The sequence below is a fragment of the Schistocerca serialis genome, chromosome 12 (genome assembly GCF_023864345.2).
Source record: "Schistocerca serialis cubense isolate TAMUIC-IGC-003099 chromosome 12, iqSchSeri2.2, whole genome shotgun sequence".
Taxonomy (NCBI): domain Eukaryota; kingdom Metazoa; phylum Arthropoda; class Insecta; order Orthoptera; family Acrididae; genus Schistocerca; species Schistocerca serialis.
The window spans coordinates 113,706,260-113,718,539 of record NC_064649.1 but is presented as its reverse complement, the minus strand read 5'-3'; the positions used below and the strand labels follow the sequence as shown (position 1 = coordinate 113,718,539).

At 43.9% G+C, this 12,280-nt stretch overlaps 1 protein-coding gene and 1 pseudogene across 3 annotated transcripts in view; both read right to left on the bottom strand.

The window, feature by feature from the left end:
- LOC126428169 (natterin-3-like) overlaps window positions 1–12,280 on the bottom strand; it is a 112,746-nt gene that overhangs the window by 39,085 nt on the left and 61,381 nt on the right. The gene's annotated exons all lie outside the window — the stretch shown is intronic.
- On the bottom strand, window positions 1,731–1,848 carry LOC126428609 (5S ribosomal RNA; annotated as a pseudogene).

Below are 12,280 nucleotides of genomic sequence, written 5' to 3'. Positions count from 1 at the left end.
TTCATTATCAATTATTAGGCACATAAATCTTAATGCAAATAATAATTTCCAGGAAACATTATGTAAATTATACTTGAAAAGTAATTCCAAACAAGGCAATCACAATAAAATTCAATTGAACTACATCCTGTTCTAGAAGGATCGGGAAGCTATATAAGTAATACTAATAGAAATTTTAGGAGTCAAACACGTCATAAAAGAATTCAGTTGTCGAGTTTGGTCAACGTAAGTATTAAGTTCTTTTTCCTGTCTTGAAATGTTACACAATGCATTTCCTTAACAAGTGACTTCGTAGAGCGTGTCAAGGATTTATGAATAAATACTGATGATGTCAAAAAGCATCAACATTCCAGTGTTTTTCACTGAAGCAAAACACCTTGTACGAGTACATATTAACTGGAAAGCATAAGCAGGAACCGACACTCCAGACAACAAGACAGCCGTAGCTAGATAAGTAATATTTATCGGCTAATATAACGTTTCTGCGTTATAAAAGTATATAAACGTTGTCAACACTAGAATAGTGAGTTCAACGTACGATATTTACTTTCTGTACGTCTACGAACATTCTGATAGTAAGCATTTGGGAGGACGACGGTTAAGCCGGCGTCCGGCCATCCTCATGTAAGTTTTCCGTGATTTCTCTAAATCGCTTCAGGCAAATGCCGGGATGAGTCCTTTGACACATCACGGCCGACTTCCTTCCCCATTCTTCCCTGATCCGATGGGACAAATAATCTCTCTGTTTGCATCCCTCCCCCAGATCTACCAATCTGATAGTATGGGATGTGTAACATAATATCACAACGGTCGTTTAAGTACAAGGTGTCCGGGCTAGGTATACACAAAATGGTTCAAATGGTTCTGAGCACTATGGGACTTAACTTCTGAAGTCATCAGCCCCCTAGATCTTAGAACTACTTAAACCTAACTAACCTAAGGACATCACACACACACCCATGCCCGAGGCAGGATTCGAACCCGCGACCGTAGCGGTCGCGGGGTTCCAGACTGTAGCGCCTACAACCGCTCGGCCAAGGCATACACAATGCTGATAACAAAAGAACTCGGCATTTAAAGTTGTAGGGTACGTACGGAATCGACAGAAGCACTCTCCAAGACGCGATCTCCACCATTTCGTGAACGGTTCTGAGCCGTATGGCGATGGGCACCAACGTCAACAACATGAGGACGCCATACGAAAGCTGCAGCGTGTGTAGTGGTTAGCAAGAGTTAAAAATCTGCAACACGTTTTCAGCGGCGTGCGAGAAGTGAATGGAACGTGGATCCCTCGCACGTAAATCCATTTATCCGTGGTACAGAACACTTAGAGAAACAGGACATCTGATTCCAGATGCTGGAAAACATCCTAAAACGCATGTGAATGAAGACACCGTGGAAGGTACGTGCGAAGTATTCGCCAGAAACCAACTTTTGCGTGACATTAAGCTTGAGTATCGTCGCAGACGATGTGATTTCACTGTCTAAATGTTGCATCGTATAGACGTAGACAAAAAAACTAAAGGTAAACTCCGCAGGAGTGAAGGTCCAACGGTACCGACTGACCGCCGTGTCATCCTCAACCACAGGCGTCGCTTGATGCACGTATGGAGGGGCATGTGGTCAGCACACAGCTTTCCCGGCCGTATGTTAGTTTACAAGTCCGGAACCGCTACTTCTCAATCAAGTAGCTCCTCAGTTTGCCTCACAAAGGCTGAGTGCACCCCGCTTGCCAACAGCGCTCGGCAGACCAGATGGTCACCCATCCAAGTGCTAGCCCAGCCCGACAGCGCTTAACTTCGGTGATCTGACGGGAACCTGTGTTACCACTGCGCCAAGGCCGTTGCCATAGATTGCACCTCAATGCAGTGCTCTTCAGTGTCTAGTCCAACTTCCCACATAACCATCGAATATGGGGAAGTGAGACTGCAGGAGAAATGATTAGGTACGAACGGGACACACCAAAAGTTAATGTGCGGTTGGGATTACATAAACATGGTCTTTTTTTATGGAGTCTACAGTGATAGGACACACCTATCTCGACATGTTGGCGAACTACGCAATTAAACAAATGCCTCACAATGTCGTATTACACTAGATAGTGACTCACCCCACTATCGTCGAGATTTTACATTTCCCTACAACACTCTTCCTGAATGATGGATGGGAAGAGGGATTCCCATTACTCGGTCCCCTAAGTCACCCAGTCTGACTGCAGGATTTCAGTCCAAGGAGCTTTATCAAGGACACTGTTTACAGAACGAAAGTTCGAGACGACATACCACGTGTCATGATTACGAACACTTGGCGGGAAACACAGTACACTTTCGGTATCTGTCGAGTTACAGTCGGTGGCCACATTGAACTGCAGCGACATGCATAAAAGTATTTGAGCTCCTGCGTACAATGTTAGACAAATAAAGTTATAAACCTTAATAGGCAATGAAATATAAACAAATGTTTTTCTATATTTCTACCAGTCACACGGCACTTGTCCCATCTTTAAAGAAACACCTCAAAATCAGCACTTGTCCCATCTTTAAAGAAACACCTCAAAATCAGCTCAAACAGCGGTGGGAGATGATTAGATTCGATTCTGAGGAAATACAGGATCATACGAGCACATACGGACCCTACCACAGAAGGGTGAAGAAAGGCAGACCACCATTAATAGGACATGTAGGTTTAGGAAGCGTTTTGCCGGCCCGTGTGGCCGAACGAATCTAGGAGCTTCAGTCTGGAACCGAGCGACCGCTACGGTCGCAGGTTCGAATCCTGCCTCGGGCATGGACGTGTCTGATGTCCTTAGGTTAGTTAGGTTTAAGTAGTTCTAAGTTCTGGGAGACTGATGACCTCAGATGTTACGTCCCTTAGTGCTCAGAGCCATTTGAACCATTTTGAAATGCTAAGATCAGATTGGAATATTTATCGCAAGAGTAGGTGACGTATTTATTACCATAAAGAACTTGATAATATGTAGTGAGGTTATCATGCATTACGAATGTGACTGAATCTGGTGGAAGTATGGCTGGCTCTGAGCACTATGGGACTTAACATCTATGGTCATCAGTCCCCTAGAACTTAGAACTACTTAAACGTTTTTGATAACCTAGGATGGAATATATAGCTTGGCATTCTGAAGTTTTCACTGATAAAACACGGGGAGGAACTTGATAAATATAATGTAGAAGTAGAGGCAACACGTCGTTAGGATGTTAGTAATGGAGGGAAGTGTGGTGGGATGATAGAGTATGGGGAAGTGGAGGATGGGTTAAAATTTTAGAGGAAGGTCAAGATTTCATTACAATAAGCAGCTTTAACAGGATGGACTCGTTATACAGAGATTGACACAGGACAGACGCGTCGAACGAGCCACAGACTGAAGCCTACTACAACCACAGTGTACGAGTAAGATGGACCTACATTTCTCTTACCACTGGAATAATAACAGATTTAGGACCACTCATGCAACAAAATTATGCTCTGGAACCAATTCACAAACACAATTTTAGCTACAAATCGATCTGATGAAGTAATGAGTGCTGTCGACAGAGGATGTCAAATTGGATGCATATTTTTAGATTTCCAGAAGGCTTTCGACACTGTTCCTCACAAGCGTCTTCTAACCAAACTGCGTGCCTATGGAGTATCGCCTCAGTTGTGCAACTAGATTCGTGATTTCCTGTCTGAAATCTAACATTTCGTTCTAATAGACGGAAAGTCATCCAGTAAAGCAGAAGTAATGTCCAGCGTTCCCCAAGGAAACGTTATGGGCCCTCTATTGTTCCTGATCTATATTAACGACATAGCAGACAATCTGAGTAGCCCTCTTAAATTGTTTGCAGATGATGCTGTTATTTACCGTCTCGTAAAGTCATCAGATGATCAAAACGAATTGCAAAACGATTTAGATAAGATATCAGTATGATGCGAAAAGTGGCAATTGGCCCTGAATAAAGAAAAGTGTAAGCTATTCACATGAGTACTAAAAGAAATCGGCTAAACTTCGATTACGCAATAAGTGACACTAATCTGAAGGCTGTAAATTCAACAAAATACTTACGCACTCCAGTTACAAATAACGTCAATTGGAACGATCACATAGATAATGTTGTGGGTAGAGAAAACCAAAGGCTGCGATTCTTTGGCAGAACACTTAGAAGGTGCAACAGGTCTACTAAAGAGACTGCTTACACTACGCTTGTCCGCCCTATTCTGGAGTACTGCTGTGCGGTGTTGGATCCGCATCAGGTGGGACTGACGGATGACGTGAAAAAAGTGCAAAGAAGGACTGCTCGTTTTGTATTATCGCGAAATAGGGGAGATACTGCCACAGACATGATACGTGAATTGGAGTTTCAATCATTAAAACAAAGGTGTTTTTCGTTGTCACGGGATCTTCTCATGAAATCTCAATCACCAGTTTTCTCCTCCGATTGAGAAAACATTCTGTTGGCACCAACCTACATAGGGAGAAATGATCATCACGATAAAATAAGAGAAATCAATACTGGCAGAGAAAAATGTAAGTGCTCGTTTTTTCCGCGCGCCGTTCGAGAGTGGATTTGTAGAGAGACAGCTTGAAGGTGGTTCATTGAACCCTCTGCCAGGCACTTTATTGTATATAGCAGAGTAATAACGTAGATGTAGAGATGTAGATCTTCTGGAAACAGAAATTATTCTCTCGCCTCGATATGGGTTCACAGCTCTTGTACTCATTATGTCTCTCACACCTGTCTCGGCCCTCGTGTTACTGCAGGTCTTAAAACGGCGATAAGAGAGACTTTAGCGGATTAAGCGGCGGTGTTTCGCAACAAACCGTCTATCTTGTTCAAGAGTAGTGTGTCCCGCTGCACACGGAGTAGGCCATACGGCGCAGTGGCGGCTTTCGTAAAAATTTTCTACTCCACAGCTTCATAGACAATAGATGCACAATGTTGTGTGCTCGTTTGTGAACAGGTTATCCACCCTTGTTTCTGTGTGCACTATGTACCCCCACTTCGATACTCCACAACGACCAGAGCTTAGCCATTTCTTAAATAACAGTACCCCGGCCAGCTCCATTCGCTTCAGATCTGAACTACCCTATAAGAAAGTCAACCAGTTGCCGTCAGATCACCGAAATTAAGCGCTGTTGAGCTGCGCTAGCTCTTGGATGGGTGACCATCCGGTCTGGCGAGCGCTGTAGGCAAGCGGGGTGCACTCAGCCCTTGAGAGGCAAACTGAGGAGTTACTTGACAGTAGTGGCTCCGGTCTCGTAAACTGACCTACGGCCGGGACAGCGGTGTGCTGTCCACATACCCCTCCATATCCGAATCCGGTACCGCATGTGAGCTGAGGATGACACGGCAGCCGTTGGACTTTCATAGCCTGTTCGAGCAGAGTTTTGTAGTTTATAAGAAAGTCAACCGGCAGGAATACACGACCGGATAACTACACTACCGGCCATTAAAATTGCTACACCAAGAAGAAATGCAGATGATAAGCCGGCCGCGGTGGTCTAGCGGTTCTAGGCGCTCAGTCCGGAACCGCGCGACTGCTACGGTCGCAAGTTCGAATCCTGCCTCGGGCATGGATGTGTGTGATGTTCTTAGGTTAGTTAGGTTTAAGTAGTTCTAAGTTATAGGGGACTGATGACCACAGATGTTAAGTCCCATAGTGCTCAGAGCCATTTGAACCATTTGAGCAGATGATAAACGGGTATTCATTGGACAAATATATTATACCAGAACTGACATGTGATTACAAAATGGTTCAATTAGCTCTGAACACTACGGGACTCAACATCTGAGGTCATCAGTCCCCTAGAACTTAGAACTACTTAAACCTAACTAACCTAAGGACATCACACACATCCATGCCAGAGGCAGGATTCGAACCTGCGACCGTAACGGTCACGCGCTTCGAAACTGAAGCGCCTAGAACCGCACGGCCACACCGGTCGGCCATGTGATTACATTTTCCCCCAATTTGGGTACATAGATCCTGAGAAATCAGTACCCAGAACAACCACCTATGGCCGTAATAACGGCCTTGATACGCCTGGGCATTGAGTCAAAAAGAGATTGGATGGCGTGTACAGGTATGGGCAGCTGTACCTACACATGTCAAACTATAGATCGCTTCCTGGGCATTGAATCAAACAGAGCTTGGATGGTGTGTACAGGTACAACTGCCCATGCAGCTTCAACACGATAACACAGTTCATCAAGAGTAGTGACTGGCGTATTGTGACGAGCCAGTTGTTCGGCCACCATTGACAAGACTTTTCAATTGGTGAGAGATCTGGAGAATGTGCTGGCCAGGGCAGCAGTCGAACATTTTCTGTATCCACAAAGACCCGTACAAAACCTGCAACATGAGGTTGTGCATTATCCTGCTGAAATGTAGGGTTTGGCTTGGATCGAATGAACGGGTCGTAACACATCTGAAATGTAACGTCCACTGTTCAAAGTGCCATCAATGCGAACAAGAGGTGACCGAGACGCGTAACCAATGGCACCCCATACCATCACGCCAGGTGATACGCCAGTATGGCGATGACGAATACACGCTTCCAATGTGCGTTCACCGCGATGTCGCCAAACACAGATGCGACCATCATGATGCTGTAAACAGAACCTGGATTCATCTGAAAAAATGACGTTTTGCTATTCGTCCACCCAGGTTCGCCGTTGAGTACACCATCACAGGCGCTCCTGTCTTTGATGCAGCTTCAAGGGTAACCGCAGCCACGGTCTCCGAGCTGATAGTCCATGCTGCTGCAAACGTCGTCGAACTGTTCGTGCAGATGGTTGTTGTCTTGCAAACGTCCCCATCTGTTGACAAACGGATCGAGACGTGGCTGCACTATCCGTTACAGCCATGCTAATAAGACGACTGTCATCTCGATTGCTAGTGATACGAGGCCGTTGGGATCCAGCACGGCGTTCCGTATTACCATCCTGAGCCCACTGATTCCAAATTCTGCTAAAAGTCATTCGATCTTGACCAACGCGAGCAGCAATGTAGCGATACGATAAACCGCAATCGCGATAGGTTACAATGCAACCTTTATCAAAGTCGGAAACGTTATGGTACGCATTTCCGCATTTCTCCTCCGTACACGAGGCATCACAACAACGTTTCACCAGGCAACGCCGGTCAACTGCCGTTTGTGTATGAGAAATCGGTTGGAAACGTTCCTCGTGTCAGCACGTTGTAGGTGTCGCCACCGGCGCCAACCTTGTGTGACTACTCTGAAAAGATAATCATTTACATATCACAGCATCTTCTTCCTGTCGGTTAAATTTCGCGTCTGTACCACGTCACCCTCGTGGTGTGGCAATTTTAATGGCCAGTAGTGTACATAAATTCGTACACATAAACATCATAGACGGGTATGATTACAGAGATAGAACTGTCGCCAGACCGCATTAGTGTTGTTCGTGTCTAGTGTTGTTACCAGACTAGGTGGGCTGTATAAGGGGTGAGAATGGCGTCAGACGTCGAGTGGGAGCTGCGAAGAACACGTAGATGCCACGTACTGGTGTGAGACAGCGTAATCAGCAACTGACAAGGTTTGTAATGGGCCTCGCTGTGGGTCTCAATTTGGTCGGCTGATCGAACAGTGCAGCATCAAGATTTGTGGGGCCTTGGGATAAAACAGAGGCCCCATGTTGGGCAGCAAGGGAACATGATGGCCAACACGCCAGTAGTCAAGGTCAAGCAGGACGTAACCCCTCTACGCCTGAGCCTGCAGCAGACCTGAGAACCACTGCCGAGACTTTCTGTGTTTTTTCTGTACCACTGGTTGGACACCACCAGTAATCGGGCTCGGGAAATTGTCGATCACTACAAAATAAATGTCTGCGTTGAAAGTGGTTCTTGTTCCGTGACCACGAAGCATGCACTGCTTGGTGGATGGCATCGCATTGTGGTCAGCTACAAATTGCCGTCGTGCACTGCATTGCTCCGGATGACGGCCATAGACCAGTGTGCTGACAACGTAGGGAGTGGTGCCACTCTCCCAGCGTTTTTTTTTTTTGGGGGGGGGGGGCACATTGGCATCACTTCTGGCGCCATGCCGGGGGGGAGGAGGGAGGGGGGCGAACATCAAAATTGAGGTCAGTTCACGGCTGGTAGTGGCTGAATCAACACTGACGGAACAACAGTACGTCCAGGGCACCCTGCGACTTCACGTCTCATCTCTCCTGCCACAGTACTGTGGTGTCATTTTTCAACAGGACAATGCTCGAGCATGCGAAGCACGTGTCTTTATGAACTGTCTGCATTATGTTGAGCGGACGTGTACGGCGGAGCAGGGCCAGTATCTGGATTGTCCAGCACACCTACAACAGCTCCCTCAGGAGATGATACAATAGCACTCCGTCTTCAGGCCACAAGTGGCCCATTCGAGCGCCGTGCCATCCTCCGATGAGGATGCGGATAGGAGGTTCAAATGGGTCAAATGGCTCTGAGCACTATGGGACTCAACTGCTGAGGTCATCAGTCCCCTAGAACTTAGAACTACTTAAACCTAACTAACCTAAGGACATCACAAACACCCATGCCCGAGGCAGGATTCGAACCTGCGACCGTAGCGGTCTTGCGGTTCCAGACTGCAGCGCCTTTAACCGCACGGCCACTTCGGCCGGCCGGATAGGAGGAGCATGTGGTCAGCACACCTCTCTCCCGGTCGTTATGATGGTTTTCTTTGACCGGAGCCGCTACTATTCGGTCGAGTAGCTCCTCAATTGGCAGCACAAGGCTGAGCGCACCCCGAAAAATGGCAACAGTGCATGGCGGCCCGGATGGTCACCCATCCGACAGCGCTTAACTTCGGAGATCTGACGGGAACCGGTAGATGATACAATGGCTTCATTAAACTATCCCCAACCGAGTCAGTGCATGCATCCAACCCAAAGGCTCTGCAACATCACACTGATAAGTACGTTCATGCAATCAAGATATTTGCAAATTTGACTGGATTTCGAACTGAACGAAATAACATCACATACCATCTAAAGTCATGTGACTCCCCCTCCCTCCCCCCGTCTGCTGTCCCTTTTTATACATGTGGATCCTATCACTTATCTGTCAGACACTTGCGTCTCCTAAACGTTGTGCCGATAAAACGAAGTTTCTGTTTCGCTTTCCTTACGACATTTTCTACACTTTCTACTTTATCTCTTTCTCTTATCACTAGAGTATTTTGTAAAATCGACAACCTTCGTAACTGGCGTCATTTTTCACGTAACAGAAATGCACTGCCACTCTCTTACTAGTCGTGTGTTCAAGCTCACACTTGTTATTGTTCAGATTTTACCACTTTTCACACCATTCAAATATCTTATCTAAGTAATTCTCTAATTCCTATGTACACTTTACTAGACACAAAACGACGACACTGTATGCGAACAACTTTAGTACACTGCTCAGAGTACCTACGAAATCCATATATATACAAAATAACGCTGTAACACATGCTTTCTCAGAAATGATAAGTTCACAAAGGTACATGTATCACATTGCAGCAATCGAAATAAAATGTTCTAACGTACCTACGTTCTGTATTTTAATTTAAAAAAACCAACCTGTCACCAACTGTTTGTCTAAAATTGTGAGGCATATGTTTGTGACTATTACAGCGCCATCTATCAAAAAGCAAAAAAAGTACTCCAACTAAAACATCCGTATTTCTTTGCGTACTACATGAATATGTATTAAAAATGGGGTTCCAATTTTCAAAAAATGCAGTTGATATACGCTTGACCTATGGCAGCGCCATTTAGCGGGCCAACCATAGCGCCATCTGGTTTCCCCCTTCAAGCTAGACAAGTTTCGTTCTTTGTAGTTTGACGGTCACTATGAATGGACCACGCTGTATATGTGTGTGTGTGTGTGTCTGAATATGTACCTATGTATGTATGTGTGTATGTTCCACATCTCCTCCTTAACCACTGGACGGCTTTCAACCACATAACTGTCGTTGGGGTATATACCACCTATTTATCGTGGTTCAAAAGATATGACATCATAAACATTGAGATGCGTGAAAAAATGCATCATGCATCATGCATGAAGTTTTAATACATTCATTCTTTAGTAGTAAGGCAGTTCTAGAATCGAGTCAGCTTAAGGAAATCCCTGAACCCCGCCAGCGCATTTGACAGATTTAAAATGCGAAGCGTGGACAGCTGTAGGCGAAAACATAGCCGTCTATACAGCTATGATTATTCGCTGCCATAGAGACGTTTACAAAATTGCGTGTAGACATGCGATGCAACTGTACTTATACATATGTACATTATGCATATTTCTTTATACTACTTCTTTCATAATTGCAAAGATATTTTCACCATTACTTGGAAACGAACTCTTTTCCATATTACACCGCAGACACAGTTAATGTTTTGTTTCCGTTTCAAACAGAAAATTGGCAAAATGAATACCTGGACAACGCCGGGTTTCTCAGCTAGTTCTTTTTACAGGTCAGCAAGACCAAGGTTAACATCACACTTCCTTCGGGAAAGTCAAACATAATTTCGGTTTCACTTGATGAGTTTAGTTCTGTTGTTAGGTACTGTGATTTCCCTGACACCATATCGCAAATCCAGTCGCATAGCTGAGAAAATGTTCCATATGCGCGCAATTTGATTAGGTATTCTTAGGCAGTTCTGTTAATCAGATGGCACTATATACACGCTGATCATTCTTCCTCTTCTACGATCACCATTACTGATGTTATTTATAACAAAATAATTAATATCATTATTTAATTAAACTGTGACTCAACCCTCATCTCGTTATGATTTCTTTGAAAAAGAAATAACTGTTTTAAATGTTTCGTTATGTGACTTGGCACCACACATTACTGTAAACTTAAATCACTTTATAGTTATCATTATTAAGAGTTCTCAGAATCATTATAGTATTAGTCATTATCGTAAGACTAGGTCAAAATACAGCTGTGATCTCATTCTAGTGGACATAAACTACGAATGAACTGGTTGTCACTCTAAAACGAAGCGTGTGGGTACAGTCTGCGAGGAACTGAGTGAAAAAACGAAAACTAAAAGTGTAAGGGGGAAGGAGCTGGTACTTAAATAGTTTTCATCTTTAGTAACTATGCAGGAATTAGCAAAAAAAAAAAAAATGCTTCCACAAACTTTGTATATGTGGTTATAAAGAAGGGCGTCACGAGGCACGTGAAGAAGCCCGCGATTAATAGCAAGTGTAGGAATGTTCATATTTTCAAAATTCGTAGGTCAAAATCCTTGCTAATACTGCTCATGTGCAACTGAGCTTCAGTACTTGTGCTCCTAACGGCATTTCTGTTACTACTTTTTGAAATGCTCTGTTTATAATTCCGCTCACTTCTTTGTGTGTAACATAATACTTTCCATTTTACAAATTTAAAGAAATTATAAAAAGGGAAACTTCAGTACTAGAACATAGTTGGGATAACAAAAGCACTTCACACCACTGGAAATACGGTATCTATTATGTATAGTAAGTTAGAAATAAGATTGAAAACTTGAAGAGGAAACTGTTCAAGCCCATTTTAGAATGAACATCCGTCAATCAAATTTGAATAAAAAACAAGTCAAATCAATCTACCAATTTGCAGACTCTCATATATTATTTGTATGTGTTCATTAAAATTTTGTGGTCACACATATAGGTGGATTGCATAATGGTTCTCAACTTTATAGCTGATAGTGATGGAGGCCCTGATGGTTACAGGGAAACATCCAGTTTATTAGCGAGACCTGATATTTTCCACATATGCAAACAACATAAAAAAGTGAAACAGGCGATATATGACAGAAGACACTGTCTGACCAAATGCACTCTTCCCTGGCCTTATGTCTGTAACACTTGCTTACTTAGGCGCATGCACCACGAATGAATAACAATCTCACGAAGAAAACTTGTAACGTGCCTTGATTTTAAAAGGTTACAACTGATAAACGGAAATTAATGAAAGTGTGAAAGAAATTAGCATCAATATACACGTAACAGATGACGGAAAACGTTTGCATTGTCATGAATATATAACGGATAAGAACAGAATTTGCACAATTAAGATTTTACCTTGTCAATGAAAACTCAGTGTTAAAGAGATAATCGGAATTCGAAATAAAGAGGAGATACACGAATTTGGTCGGAACATCAGCCAGCGAAATAAGTGTGGATTGAAAGGGAGGTTACCAAGAATGTTGTAAAGGAAAAAAAAGTGGAAATTTCGCCATCAGCCAGATATAATGAGGCACACCACTAATAATAATAATAATAA